At 42.9% G+C, this 15,765-nt stretch overlaps 1 protein-coding gene and 1 non-coding gene across 2 annotated transcripts in view; one reads left to right on the top strand and one right to left on the bottom strand.

Annotated features, from left to right (window-relative positions):
• The window catches only part of LOC119935683 (bifunctional heparan sulfate N-deacetylase/N-sulfotransferase 3), a 141,684-nt gene that overhangs the window by 98,044 nt on the left and 27,875 nt on the right, over positions 1-15,765 (bottom strand). The gene's annotated exons all lie outside the window — the stretch shown is intronic.
• TRNAE-UUC lies at positions 15,365-15,436 on the top strand. The gene has a single exon. It is a non-coding gene; the product is annotated as a tRNA-Glu (tRNA).

The following is a 15,765-nucleotide window of genomic DNA, read 5'->3' as shown; positions in this document are numbered from 1 at the left end:
AGCAAACACTCAAAAATACCATTAATTAATTGAAATTGTACATACTCATGTGAATATGGTTGAAATAAGATAATTTTTTAGACAAAAGCGTCATAATAAGTTTCTAGAGGGTAAGTGGGAAAGTAGAGAGAAAAAAATTAAGTATATTAGAGGACACGTGGCCAGGCATTAAGTTGAATATTGATGAAGGCAGCCATTATTCAGTTCCACCCAGCATCCCATTGACAGTAAGGATGCAGACTGTTGGGTGGAATGGACCATCCTTGGTCTGAGTAAAAGCATTGTTTTTATCATCAAAAATCTTGAGAAAGGTGATGAGTGGTAGCTCCTTATGGGCAGGGAACGTCTCTTGTGCTTCTGTGGGGCTTTCCCAAGTGTTTAACACAATGAATAACACTCAGCCGGCACTCAATAAATACCATTACTAGGCTGAGAACCACAAGTCTTTGAACTTTTAAAAATAAGAAAACCTGGACATTCCAGCCTATGCTAGTAAAATAATTTAACAGTATATCTTAATAATAGCAATAATCACATGAATGATCACAATTATGGTATTTGTTAAGTACTTACTATGGGTCAAGCATTGTACTAAGCACTGGGACAGATACAAGAAAATCAGATAAGACACAGTCCCTGTCCCACATCAATCAATCAGTGGTATTTATTGATTGCTTACTATGTGCAGAGCACTGAACTTAGTGCTTGGGAGAGTACAGTAGCTTAAAACAGTGTCTGGCACATAGTAAGTGCTTAACAAATACCATAATTATTATTATTACAAGAGAGAAAAATGAACAGACACATTCACTGCCCATAAAAAGGGGAAGACAAACATTAACATGAGTGAATAAGCAATTTATAATATACTTAAGAGTCCCATATGGGGCTCAAAGTCTATGTAGGAGGGAGAACAGGTATTTAATCCCCATTTTCAGAGGTGGAATCTGAGGCACAGAGTAGTGATCTAAGGTCAGGCAATCAAGGGTAGGACCCAGGTTCCGAAACTCCAAGGTCTGTGATCGCCCCATTAGGCAACACTGTTTCTCAACTAAATTCATTTATTTATTCCATCATATTTATGGAATGCTTAATGTATACAGAGCACTGTACTAAGCTCTTGGGAGAGTACAATACAGCAATAAACAGAAACATTCCCTGCCCTCAATGAGCTCACAGTCTAAAGCGGGGAGACAGACATCAAGTTACAGATACGTACGTAAGTGCTGCGGGGCTGGGAGGGAGGAAGAGCAAAGGGAGCAAGTCAGGGCAATGCAGAAGGGAGTGGGAGAAGAGGAAAGGGGGGCTTAGTCTGGGAAGCCCTCTTGGAGGAGATGTGCCTTCACTAAGGCTTTGCGGTGGGGTGGGGTAGTAATTATCTAACAGATTTGAGGAGGGAGGGCATTCTGCGCCGGAGCCAGGACATGAGCTAGGGGTTGGCGGCAAGATAGAGATGAGATGGAGTTCCAGTGAGAAGGTTAGCACTAGAGGAGTGAAGTATGAAGACTGGGTTGTAGAAGGAGAGTAGTGAGGTGGGTAAGATGGGGCAAGGTGGTGGAGTGCTTTAGCGCTAATGATAGGAGTATTTTGTTTGATGAGGAGGTGGATTGGCAACCACTTGGAAGCCCTTCTTTTTCCTGGGAGCAGTGAAATGGAGGCAGTCCTTGGGTTACCTTTCCCCTTCTGCTACGGGGTTGGTCTTCTACCGAAGCAGCTTTCCCCAGGACCAGGTAGAATCACGTATCACTGTTGGCCAAGATTGTATCAAACTGGGAGTGAGAGAGACGTGCCTGTACTACCACCTTAAGCCCCTCAAATCTTGACAAAAAGTCAGTAGTGCCTTGGACTGGTAAAGAGTAGGGTTGCCGCTAAAAAGAAATGTGGTAGACTTTACAGTTTAGACTCTAGATTGTAAGCTCATTGTGGGCAATCAATCAATCAATCTTATTTATTGATCAATCAATCAATCAATCGTATTTATTGAGTGCTTACTGTGTGCAGAGCACTGTACTAAGCGCTTGGGAAGTACAAGTTGGCAACATACAGAGACAGTCCCTACCCAACAGTGGGCTCAAGTGCTTACTGTGTGCAGAGCACTATACTAAGTGCTTGGGAGAATACAATAAAACAATATTACAGATACATTCCCTGCCCACAATGAGTTACAGTCCAGAGGGGGAGACAGGGAACATATCTGCCAACTTTATTGTATTGTATTCTCCCAAGTGCTTAGCACAGTGCTCTGCACACAATAAGCACTCAATATTCAGTAAGCACTCAAAAGAAGCAGCACGGTGTAGTGGATAGAGCACGGGCCTGGTTATCAGAGGATCTGAGTTCGGATCCCGGCTCTGCCTCTTGTCTGTTGTGTGACCTTGGGCAAGTCACTTCACTTCTCTGTGTCTCAGTTACCACATCTGTAAAATGGGGTTTGAAACTGTGAGCCCCACATGGGACGGGGATTGTGCCCAGTCCAATTTTCTAGTATCCACCCCAATGCTCAGTACAGTGCCTGGCAGAAGGGCACTAACAAATATCATAATCCATCCATCAATCAATCAATCATATTTATTGAGCACCAACTATGTGCAGAGCACTGTATTAAGCGCTTGGGAAGTACAAGTTGGCAACATATAGAGACAGTCCCTACCCAACAGTGGGCTCACAGTCTAAAAGGGGGAGACAGAGAACAAAACCAAACATACTAACAAAATAAAATAAATAGAATAGATATGTACAAGTAAAATAAATAGAGTAATAAATATGTACAAACATATATACATATATACAGGTGCTGTGGGGAAGGGAAGGAGGTAAGATGGGGGGATGGAGAGGGGGCAAGGGGGAGAGGAAGGAAGGGGCTCAGTCTGGGAAGGCCTCCTGGAGGAGGTGAGCTCTCAGTAGGATCTTGAAGGGAGGAAGAGAGCTAGCTTGGCGGATGGGCAGAAGCTTGGCGGATGGGCGGATCATAACTATTATTATTACCTATTGATTGGTATTTACTGAGTGTTTACCAAGTGCAAGCACTGTACTAAGCACTGAGGTATACACAAGACAACCGGTAAAGGCAATGTCCTTGTCCCACGTGGGGTTTAGCTTTTCTAATCCTGGAAACAGGCCATTTTAGTTATCTCTGTAAAGGTGAGTTTAGGTTGCCGAATTCAATTCAGAGGAAGGGATTTAAAGGTGGGACAATAGGCTACTACAGTTGAGTTTGCTCCATCCCTTGAGGAGGGTTCTTCCCGGTTGGAAGTCTAGAGTCAGAACCCCTCCCACTAAAACTCAGGCCATAAAACCATCATCCATCCTCACCGAAATGGGGAGGAGGAGGCTTGCAATAATTAAACCAACATCAGACCCCCCTGAACCCCTCCCACTAAAACTCAGGCCATAAAACCATCATCCATCCTCACCGAAATGGGGAGGAGGAGGCTTGCAATAATTAAACCAACATCAGACCCCCCTCAACCCCCCTCTCTTGGTAACATGTGTTCAAAACCCTTCCACCCTGAGTTCACAAAAATAGATCTTAAAAGGGAGTTCCTATTCTCCCTCACCCGCTCAGCCACCTTCCTGCCAATTCTGCAGTACTGTCACGGATTCTCTCATTTAGATTTGTTCTATATAATCAAAATACTGGATAGCTAATTCTGATTACTCACTTACTGCCCAGTGGCAGAGTCTTCTTGCGTTCTTTTCTACTTTCATCCTGGCGAAGGCAGGCAAAGACTTTGTTCACATCTGGCATCTTCAAGAGCAGTTAATGCTATTTTGAAGATTTTCAAGTTGCAGTTTGGCATTATTAGTCCTTGATGAAACAACAGCTGGATAGAATGGCTGAGTATTAGATCCCGTTTAAATGATTTCATTACTCTGATGTGAACAGGAAGAAAGCTCATCCCTTGCTTTAAAAGGTCATAGAGCTCCAAGCTAATTAAAGCAGAACTAACAGGCCCCCTAACTGGTGCACATCCTATGTGTAGAGAAGCAGTGTGGCCCAATGGAAAGAGCACGGGCTTTGGAGTCAGAGGTCATGGGTTCTAATCCTGGCTCTGCCACTTAGCTGTGGGACATTGGGCAAGTCACTTCACTTCTCTGTGCCTCAGTTACCTCATCTGTAAAATGGGGATTAAGACTGTGAGCCCCCCGTGGGACAACCTGACCACTTTGTAACCTCACCATTGCTTAGAACATAGTAAGCGCTTAATAAATGCCATCATTATTATATTAGTTCTGTGGCTTTGATTAGATGGGATTTCAGGTTAGAGACCACCCCTCTCTCACTGTAGTACTGGGTAAGCCTTTCAACTGTAAATTAAAGAAATGGCACCAAAGTAAGTCTTCTCAAGACAGAATGAAACTCAGTTTCTCTTGTTCTCTCACGTTTTTAAACTCACACTTAAGTGTAATGAGTACGTCTCCCTTTGTGAAGTATGGGACCACACACACACACAAACACACACACACACACACACACACACACACACATGCCTCTTCCAGGAATTGCCTTTAAATTACGGATAGACAATCTACCTTCTATATTCATTCAATCGTGTTTACTGAGCGCTTACTGTACAGTGCAGAGCACTGTACTAAGCGCTTGGGAAGTACACGTTGGCAACATATAGAGACGGTCCCTACCCAACAGTGGGCTCACAGTTCTATATAACCTAGTTCTTTCAATCTAACCACAAAATTTGGATGAGATTGTCTGGATGTGAGCTCAAAGAATTCTAAGACTGAAAGAAAAGTCATTAATACAAGGAAGCTTCTAGACATAGCCTACAGCAGACTGAAATCCTGGTTTCTCTTCCTGACAATTCATCCCAGTGCTTAATGCCCTTCCAACCAGCAAACTTCTAGATCCTCTGGTGACTTTTCATTAGGGGGCAACTTGGCATCTTCATCTTGCCCATTTACTTAAAAGAAGTTGCAGGTTCACTCTGCTTTCTCCTTTGACTCCCTTTCTACCTTCCCTAGAAAGACGTTTCTTCGAAATACAGTTTCCTGCTCTCCCGCCCCCGAGAAGGATAATGCCTCACTGTGCAGATTTTCTGAACTATTTCTTTCCACTCATTTTACTAAAAGCTCATCTTGAACTCTGATGTGCCTTTGATCTCTTGGGATCAGACCCCCTGCTCCTGGTTCGGAGGAGTTTTTTTTTTCCTCATGTTGTTTTGGTGTTTCATTTCATCTCTTTTTATGTGTCTTTTGCCAGTGTCCTCTCCCCTTTTTTAGTTTTAGATTGTGGAGTCCTCTGAGGACGGGGGGCTGTGTCTATTGCCCAACTGTGTGTTCATTTCCAGTGCTCTGCACGTAGCAAGTACTTAATAAAAATTATTATTACTACTACGACTAAGGCGATTAGGCTAGTTAACAATTCTGGGCCCATTGAGACCTCTCTCTTAGCTCTTCAATCATCTGGCTTCAATCCCACATACTCTGTGGCCCTGTGCCTTCGGCTAGCACTTCTACCCTCTCCTTGCATCCTGACCTAAACACAGAAGTTTGTAACTAATCAACCAATGGCAATTATTGAGCACTTACTAAATGCAGAGCACTGTACTAAGTGCTTGGGAAAGTACAATACAGCAGAATTAGCAGTCATGTTCCCTGTCCGTAATGAGCTAAATTGCAGAAGGGGGTCTGAGGATGCTCTCATCCATGTACTGATTTAACACTTTTCCTAGATCACTGACTTTTAAAATGTATTATGATTTGATTTATTAAGCACATACTACGTGCTAAATGTTGAGGGCAAAACACAGATTAGAAACCGGACCCTGGATTGGAAACAGACCCTGCCTCACATGGGACATGCAGTCTAAGCAGAAGGGAGAGCAGCTACTTCATTTCTGGGGTGGATACGAGCAAATCAGGTTGAACACAGTCCCCATCTCATGTGGGGCTCAATCCCCATTTTACAGATGAGGTAACCGAGGCAAAGAGAAGTGAAGTGACTTACCCAAGGTCACACAGCAAATGAGCGGCGGAGTCAGGATTAAAACCCATGACCTTCGGATTCCCAGGTCAATGCTCTAGCCATTACACCATACTGCTTCTCTGCATTCCTGGGACAAAGTAGGGGGCCCATTTTGCAGAGGAGGAAACTGAGGCACAGAAGTTCACACAGCAGACAAGGGAAGGAGCCAGTACTAGATTCTGAGTCTCCTGATTACCAATCCCAGGCTCCTTATTTGGATATATTTTGAGCTCTGCATGGAACAAGGAGGGACCATATCTGACTTCATTAACCTATATTTATCCCAGTGTGTTGATATTGACGGTATTTCCCCCATCACAAATGACAGGAGACCTATCCGGATGACAATTCGGGATTGAGATGGTACATGAAGAACTGATTTTAGTCATGGTTTATCCAGTGTTGGTTCTCCCAACTAAATGGGCTGTAACTCTATTTTAGTGAAATAATGCAAAAGCCTGGGAAATCTGAAGGCTTCAGTCCATATCTAAACTCTTCCACAAAGGCATTCTGTGGTCATTTAAAAGCCAAATTTCCCTCTGAAGTCTTCTTCTCAACTAGAGGAGAAATGTTACTATGAATCCACTTTAGAATAGTATGCCGTTGTGGAAAGAGCATGGGACTAGAAGTTGGAAGTCACACATTTAAATCTCAGCTCCACCACAGACCTGCTGTGTGACCTTGGGGGAGTCGCTTAACTTCTCTAGGCCTCAGTTTCCTCATCTGTAAAATTGGGATAAGATAGATTCTAAGACCCAGATGGGACAGGGAATGTTCTGATTTCATACTCTTGTACCTATCCCAGCACTTAGCCGGAGAGAGCACAACAAACACCATAATAATTATTATTTAGGAAGCCGGAGAATAAAAATGTAGTGTTAAATACACGCTCAATAATAAGTCCTCCACCTACTTTCAAGGTCAGATCCAGCATCCTCATTGGTATATTTAATTTTAACACTATCCACTGTTTGGGGAGATTATTCAAATGAAAAAAAAGAGCAATACAACAAGCTGCAATTTGTTCGTTTTACTACTGGCTGTGGTTTCACTAAAAACTGGATCTAGTCCAAAAAAAGCAGTTTTGACCCTGGTTGGACAGAGAGTTGTTTTTCCATTAGATAGGTGCCCTTAACAGTTTGCCATCAGCACTTAGCTTTTAGGGAACTCAGAATTTGCTCAGTCTGCAGAGAGAGGAAAAATAAAAGCCACTGGGTTTAGATAATGATCTCATTGTTGTTTACATCAGGTAGATCTTTAGACTTCTCTAGTAGTGATGAATTACTCGAGGTGAAACCAGTTTCAACAGAAATGAAGAGAAAATAAACACTGTTCCAAGTCTGGGTGTACCCATGGAAACCTATACGTAGCCATGGAAGACTTCTGAGCTCTGTTAAATTGTATCACGACTATTTTTATTCATGTTTAGAATATCATCCTTCTCTTGAGCAATATTTCTCTCCAAAAGTGTGGGATGAAACATAGATCTTCGTCTTTCTGGTATTTAGAGGCCAGGAAGTGATGGAATTCAACTGCGAAAGGAATAATAATAATAATGATAACAAATGTGGTATTTGTTAGGCACTTACTATGTGCCAGGTACTGTGCTAATCCCGACTCCGATTCTTATCTGCTGTGTAACCTTGGGCAAGTCACTTCACTTCTCTGGGCTTCAGTTACTCTCATCTGTAAAATGGCTATTAAGACTGTGAGCCCCACGTGGGACAACCTGACTATCTTGTATCTACCCCCGCACTTAGAACAGTGCTTGGTCCATAGTCAGTGATTAACAAATACCATTATTATTATTATTATTATTATTACAAGCAAGTTGAGTTGGACGCAGTCCCTGTCCCACATGGAGCTCCCAGTCTCAATCCCCATTTTGCAGATGAGGTAACTGAGGCACAGAGAAGTGAGGTGACTTGCCCAAGGTCACACAGCAGACAACTGGCGGGGCTGGGATTAGAACCCATGACCTTCTGACTCCCAAGCTCATTCTCTATCCACTATGCCATCCTGCTCCTTCTGCTTCTGTTCGTGAAACCGGCACAGTTTCTAAAAAAGTGCTGCTTACCCCTAGCTATTCATTCAATTATATTTATTAAGTGCTTACTGTGTGCAGAGCACTGTACTAAGCACTTGTACTCACCGTGGGTAGACGGACGGATGCCTGGCCCTGGGTATGTGGTTGCCAAGTGTAGCCCTCGGATCTTCCTGCACCATTTGGGGTATGAATATTCCTCCTGTTAAAAGCCTGATTAGCACAGATACTGGCTCAGGGTGTTCCCATTTGCATCGCTGCCTGCCTTGAGGATAGGCATTGTTCTGCTATTACAAGCAGTGTTGGAAGAAACAAATGTGTGCCCACACACTGCCTTGATCACAGGGTGTATATGATCAAAGTTTTCCTTAACCTTGGATTCTGCAGGAATTTACCCTCCATATTATAGAAGAGGGTGTACAATGGAAATACCACCCTAGGAAAAAGAAGTACAGAGCACTGTACTAAACTAAAGTATGTACTAAAGTATGATCTGATACTTTGGCCATATAATATTAATGATCATCTCACCGTCTCCAAGGTAAGGAGAGCTTCTTTACAGGAAATAGCATCATTTATGGAGAATTGGGAGGAGGCTGTTTGGAATGATTCTTCTTTCCTGAAGGAAGCAACCCTCCTTGGTATTCTGAGAGCTACTACTGAGAGCTCACCTCTTCCAGGAGGCCTTCCCAGACTGAGCCCCCTTTTTCCTTTCCTCCTCCCCATTCCCCATCTTACCTCCTTCCCTTCCCCACAGCACCTGTGTATATGTATATATGTTTGTACATATTTATTACTCTATTTATTTATTTATTTTATTTGTACATATCTATTCTATTTATTTTATTTTGTTAGTATGTTTGGTTTTGTTCTCTGTCTCCCCCTTTTAGACTGTGAGCCCACTGTTGGGTAGGGACTGTCTCTATATGTTACCAATTTGTACTTCCCAAGCGCTTAGTACAGTGCTCTGCACATAGTAAGCGCTCAATAAATATGATTGATGATGATGATGATGATGATTCCCCCCACCCTACCTCCTTCCCCTCCCCACAGCACTTGTATATATTTGTACAGATTTATTACTCTATTTTACTTGTACATATTTACTATTCTATTTATTTTGTTGATGATGTGCATATGGCTGTAGTTCTATTTGTTCTGACGATTTTGACACTTGTCTACATGTTTTGTTTTGTTGTCTGTCTCCCCCTTCTAGACTGTGAGCCCACTGTTGGATAGGGACCGTCTCTATATGTTGCCAACTTGTACTTCCCAAGGGCTTAGTGCAGTGCTCTGCACACAGTAAGCGCTCAATAAATACGATTGATTGAATGAATGAATGAATAAACACTTAGAAGAGTACAAAACCACAATAAACAGTCTCATTCCTTGCTCACAACAAATTTACAGTCCAGAGGAGGGGAGACAGCCATCAGTGCAAATAAATACAATTACAGATATGTACATAAGTGCTGATTCTTTCTCTCCTGTTACAGTATAAACTTCTTGTGGTCAGGGAATGTGTCACTTTTTGCTTTGTACTTCCCAAGCAATTAATAGGGTTATTACACTCAATGAGTACTTAAATACTGTTATTACTTCTACAGAAAGGAGGGCAAAAGATTTTACTTCATGCATTTCAAGTTTTGAAACCACTATTTTTGCCTTGACATGGGGCAAGAAAAACAGGAAAAGGTCACCTGCAAAATTAATGCATTATTTTTTCCAGAGCCACCAACATGAGACAAACAATAGTGGATGACAATAGAACACCACCTGCTACTACTAAGAAGGTGTCTGGGATCAGGGTAGAAAAATGCCTAATAATTGCTCTATTCTGGTGGCACCTTTCCCTCTTAATAACCAAGCAACAATTCTCTAAAAAGGAGAGCAAAGTGAAACTTTGAGAATGGGAGAAGATTGGATCTTCAAAGAGACTGGAAGCTGTTGATTACACAAGCTACCTCCCACCAATTGTTAGTATTTCAAGCATTTATTACTAGTTGCAGGAACACTTCCTGTGCAGACTCGGAAAGGGATTTCTATGGAATTGAGAAGCAGCATGGCTTAGTGGCTAGAATTTGGGCCCAGGAGTCAGAAGGACCTGGGTTCTAATCCCAGCTCTGCTACTTGCCAGCTGTATGACCTTGTGCAAGTCATTTAACTTCTCTTTGCCTCAGTTACCTCCTCTGGAAATTGAGGATGAATTCTGTGATTAGCTTGTATCTACCCCAGTGCTTAGTACAGTCCCTGACTCATAGTAAGCGCTTAACAAAAAGAAGAAGAAGAAAAGAACTGGATTGGAAGGAAGGTCATTGAGATCCATTTTTTTCCTTCAGTGCTTGCTTCGTCTTTGGTATCTTCAGTCTTGGACTCACTCCATAAATGATGTCTAGAGAACAGAAAGTTTAAGGGGACTGGATATTAAAGTCTGATCTGTGGCCAGATTGTCTCCAATCAATCAAAGGGATTTATTGCACATCTACTGGGTGCAAAGCACTTGAAAGAATACAACAGAGTTGGAAGTCATATTTTTGCACCACAGTGAGCTTACAGTCTAGCAGGGGAGCTAGACATTGATATAAACAAATTATAGATATGAACATAACTACTGTGGGGCTGAGGGAAGGGTGGATATCAAGTGCTCTAAGGATCTCCAGGGTTCTAGAAGTGAGAACTATTTGGGACTGGGGTGGTATTTCCCTCCAAACTGTAAGCTTGTTGTGGGAAGGGACTATTGCAGCTGTGTGGTACTCTCCCAAGTGCTTAGTACAGCGCTGTGCACACAGTAAGTGCTCGATAAATATGATTGATTGAATAACTATCACCAGTCATTCACTCATTCAATCATATTTATTGAGCGCTTACTGTGTTCAGAGCACTGTGCTAAGCGCTTGGGAAGTACAAGTTGGCAACATATAGAGACGTTCCTTACCCAACAATGGGCTCACAGTCTAGAGGGGGAAACAGAACAAAAACAAAACATGTGGACAAGTGTCAAGTCGTCAGAACAAACAGAATTTGGCTACTTGCTCATCTTCAATCTTGATGTCGTAAAAGCTATTGCTAGATGTCTTGAACAAGTCTCCAAATTCCTACTCACAGATATAAAATGTAAGTCTGCCGGGTTCTCTTGGTCCCATGTAAGTTTCCATTTGAAAATAACGACATTTCTATCTGCCCCTTCAGTAGAAACAGGATCTCATCCTCCTCAGTACACAGTCAAGGAACACTAAGTCAGCCCGGGCTGTGAGGTGAAGTTAATTGACAATTTTTCACTTAGATTTTCCATCACTCTCTCTTTCAACTCCAAAATGCAGTCATAATAGTAGTAATAATTGTGGTGTTAAGTGCTTACGAGGCACCAAGCACTGTACTAAGCACTGGGGCAGATACAAGATACAGTTGAACTTAGTCCCTGCCCCAGATCGGGCTCCCAGTATAAGTAGGAAGGAGAACAGGCATTGAATCCTCATTTTACAGATGAGAGAACTGAGTCCCAGAGAATTTAAGTGCCTTGCCCAAGGTCACACGGGCAGGCAAGTGGCAGAGCTGGGGTGAGAATCCAGGTCCTCTACCAGGCCTGTGCTCTTTCCACTAGGCCACACTGCTTCTTAAATGATACATATCTAGTTCCTGTCAGATAATGGATGCTGACAGTCAGTATGGAAATGAAATCCATTTACTGAACCCCCAAATAAAGAGCATATGAAGGTTGGGGCAGGATTATGGAGGAGAACAAGAGAAACGTTCCATCGGGTGCAGGAGGGAGGGCAAAGAAAGAAATACCGCCCAGCAGAAGAGGGAACGATTATGCAGGACTGCAAGTAGTCTTCAAAAAAGACAGGTATCCGGGGCCAAATAATGTCTCTTGCTCTGGCTTGGAAATGAGAATCGGCAACAGACTGACTCAAGTCGCAATACTTCCCTGGCCTCTTGATCTCCAGGATACTGTCGTCTCAAAAACCGTGATCTCAGGAAGCCAAGTTGTCTGGAAACTTTGTAAAAGTTACATGACTAGCAACAAGGGTAAAGGGTGGGCCAAAGACGCTGCTCGATAATCCATTGTTACACTGTAAGAAGCAGTGTGCATCAGTAAGTAAAGAACAGTCAATTAACAAGGACACAAGCAGGACAGGTTTTATTTTTTTTTTCCTCCCTTAAATGTACTTAATTAGTGTGGCTCATCCTCTGGGGGGAGGAAATAATGAGGCCATAACAACCCTCTCCTCTGAATACTAATAAGGCTGTTGAAAGGCAACAAATTACTACATGTGTAACAAATCCCTCCTGTTCTATGCCCCGCTGTAGGCAAGAATCTGGTCACAAATGCACTTCCATTTAGAAATTTTAAAAGATAAATTTACTTTCCTAATGCAAAAATCCATCACCTAATAGCAGAAAACCATGGCTTTTACAGCAGCGAGATAGTCATCATATACGAAATAGAGCAACATTTCCAAATCCAATTACGAGAGGTTTCTATATAGTCCAGTTCAATACTGCACATGCAACTCTGCTATCAATCAATGGGATTTACTGAATGCTTGCTTTGCACAGAGCACTGTATTAAGTGCTTGGGAGAGTACAACAGAGTTGGCAGAAATGGTCCCTCCCCAAGAGGAGCTTACAGTCTAGAGGGGAAGATAGGCAGCCAAGTTGTTGTGAGCAGGGAACATGTCTGCTAACACTAGTGCACTGAACTCTCCCTAGCGTTTAATACAGTGCTCTAATTGTAGCAAACACAATAAATATCATTGATTTATTAAAAAAATATGGATATGTACACAAGTGCTATGGGGCTGAGGGTGGGGTGGATAGCTAGTGCTTAAAGGGAACAGATCCAAGTGCCAGGGCAACACAGAAAGGAGGGGGAATGGGGGAAGCGAGGGCTTAGTCAGGGAAGGCCTCTTGGAGGAGATGTAATTTTAGTAAAACTTTGACGGTGGGGAGAGTGGAGGTCTGCCTGATATGAAGAGGGAGGGAATTTCAGGCCAGAGGGAGGATATAGGCAAGGGGCCAGTGGTGAGCTAGACATGACTGAGGTACAGTGAATAGATTGGCTGCATAACTGCTGTATTGTACTCGCCCCAGCACTTAGTACAGTGCTCAACACCCAGTATCTGTTCAATAAATACCACTGATTCATAGATAATGTAAAAAATATTCAGAGTGAACAAAATGAAGACCATACTTAAGCGTAATACTAATAAGAATAATTGTGGTATATATTGAGTGCTTACTATGTTGACCCAATATGTTCTAAGCACTGAGATACATATAACATATATGACATTCAAGCGTGGCTCAGGGGAAAGAGCCCGGGCTTTGGAGTCAGAGGTCATGGGTTCAAATGCCGGCTCCGCCATTTTCAGCTGTGTGACTTTGGGCAAGCCACTTCACTTCTCCGGGCCTCAGTTCCCTCATCTGTAAAATGGGGATGAAGCCTGTGAGACCCCCTTGGGACAACCTGATTACCTTGTACCCCCCAGTGCTTAGAACAGTGTTTTGCACATAGTAAGCATTTAATAAATGACATTATTATTATCACCTGTATATATGTATATATGTTTGAACGTATTTATTACTCTATTTATTTATTTATTTTATTTGTACATATTTATTCTATTTATTTTATTTTGTTAATGTGTTTTGTTTTGTTCTCTGTCTCCCTCTTCTAGACTGTCAGCCGACTGTTGGGTAGGGACCGTCTCTATCTGTTGACAACTTGTACTTCCCAAGTGCTTAGTACAGTGCTCTGCACACAGTAAGCACTCAATAAATACGATTGAATGAATGAATGAATGAATATAAGGTAATTGGGTGGGACACAGTCTCTGTTCCACATAGCGTCCACAGTCGTAATCTACATTTTACAGATGAGGGAACTGAGGCACAGAGAAGTTAAGTGACTTGCCCAAGGTCACATAACAGAGAATTGGCAGAGGTAGGATTAGAACCCAGGTCCTTCTGATTCCCAGGCCCATACTCTATCTACTAGGTTGTTACTTATCTACGTATTCATTCAGTCGTATTTATTGAGCATTTACTGTGTGCAGAGCACTGTACCAAGCGCTTGGGAAGTAGAAGTCGGCAACATATAGAGACAGTCCCTACCCAACAACGGGCTCACTTATCCAACTAGTCAAAGCAGCGTGACCTAGTGGAGAGGGCACAGGCCTGGGAGTTAGAAGATCTGGGTTCTAATCCTGGCTCTACCACATGAAGCAGCATGGTTTAGTGGCAAGAGCACGGGCTTGGGACTCAGAAATCACGGGTTCTAGTCCCATACGGGGCTCACAGTCTTAATCCCCATTTTACAGATGAGGGAACTGAGGCACAGAGAAGTTAAGTGACTTGCCCAAAGTCACACAGCTGACAAGTGGCGGAGCCGGGATTTGAACCCATTGTACAAATATGAACACACATACACACATTTGTTTTATGTATATAATACACACACACATGCATAATTTTACCCAAACCATTTTTTTTCTCATTGCCTCATCTTCCCCTCTATAATAGCTCTAAAATTTTGAACTCTATAGTAGAATGAACAGTTTTCCCCTCTTCTGGTTTTATCACTTGCTCTTTGGTTCTCGGGTTCTTGGCTTACCCCGTTGCCACTGTTACCCTTCTTTTCCTTCCATTAGCACAGTCTGTTCCTGAGTCTGCAGACTATCCTTTTGGAGATCAGCCAGCTGTCAAAGTTCTTTGCCTCAGGAACAACCCAATCGAATACAAGTCTACAAGGCCTTAATTCAAACTTGCATAAGAAAGATCAAGGGAACAGTGGACCCCAGCAAGCCCTTAGGTCGGAAGATTGAGAAGCCAAATGAGGAGAGTTGAGGAAATAGAGCATCTTAAAGCTGGATTCAATCAAATCACCGGGGCTTCGTGGCATACATCATGGAAATCCTTAAAGACAGGATAGATATTATTGCATACCCAGAAGCTGTTATATCTTGGAAATAGCTGTGTTCTCAAAATGGACTTCTTGTACTTGTCTTTAAAAAGCAGAAAAAGGGTCACACTGGGGCAAAATTAGATGGATACCTGGGGAGATTCAAGAACAGACCCATTTGCAAACCCTTAGAAAGGCCGAGGATTTGGGATGAAGTGCTCCCGTTGAGAATGATGGGTGGGCTCGGCCCTGAGGCTTCGGAGTGGAGAAACTGCACAGAGAAATTGAACTCTAAAGTGGTTTGGGGGACGCCATTAGCCTTCTCTCATCCTGCCAGTACTGGTCCTGCTCCTGTCAGTCAGTCAATTGAGTTCTTATTGTGTGCAGAGCACTGTACTAAGCGTTTGGGACAATACAATGCAGCAATCATGGTTCCCTGGTGGTCTAGTGGTCAGGATTTGGTGCTTTCACCGCCGCGGCCCGGGTTTGATTCCCAGTCAGGGAAGGTCACATTTTAAGACAAGCAGCTTTGCTCAGTGGAAAGAGCCCGTGCTTGGGAGTCAGAGGTCATGGGTTCTAATCCTGACTCCGCCACATGTCTGCTGTGTGACCTTGGGCAAGTCACTTAACTTCTCTGTGCCTCAGTTCCCTCATCTGTCAAATGGGGATGAAGACTGTGAGCCCCACGGGGGACGACCTGATCACCTTGGATCCCCCCAGCGCTTAGAACAGTGCTTCTCACATAGTAAGTGCTTAACAAATGCCATCATTATTATTATCAACAGACACCACAGACACATTCCCTGCTCACAATGAGCTAACAGTCTAGAGGGG

The sequence above is a fragment of the Tachyglossus aculeatus genome, chromosome 12, assembly GCF_015852505.1.
Source record: "Tachyglossus aculeatus isolate mTacAcu1 chromosome 12, mTacAcu1.pri, whole genome shotgun sequence".
NCBI lineage: Eukaryota > Metazoa > Chordata > Mammalia > Monotremata > Tachyglossidae > Tachyglossus > Tachyglossus aculeatus.
This window is presented reverse-complemented; position numbering and strand designations above follow the sequence as displayed.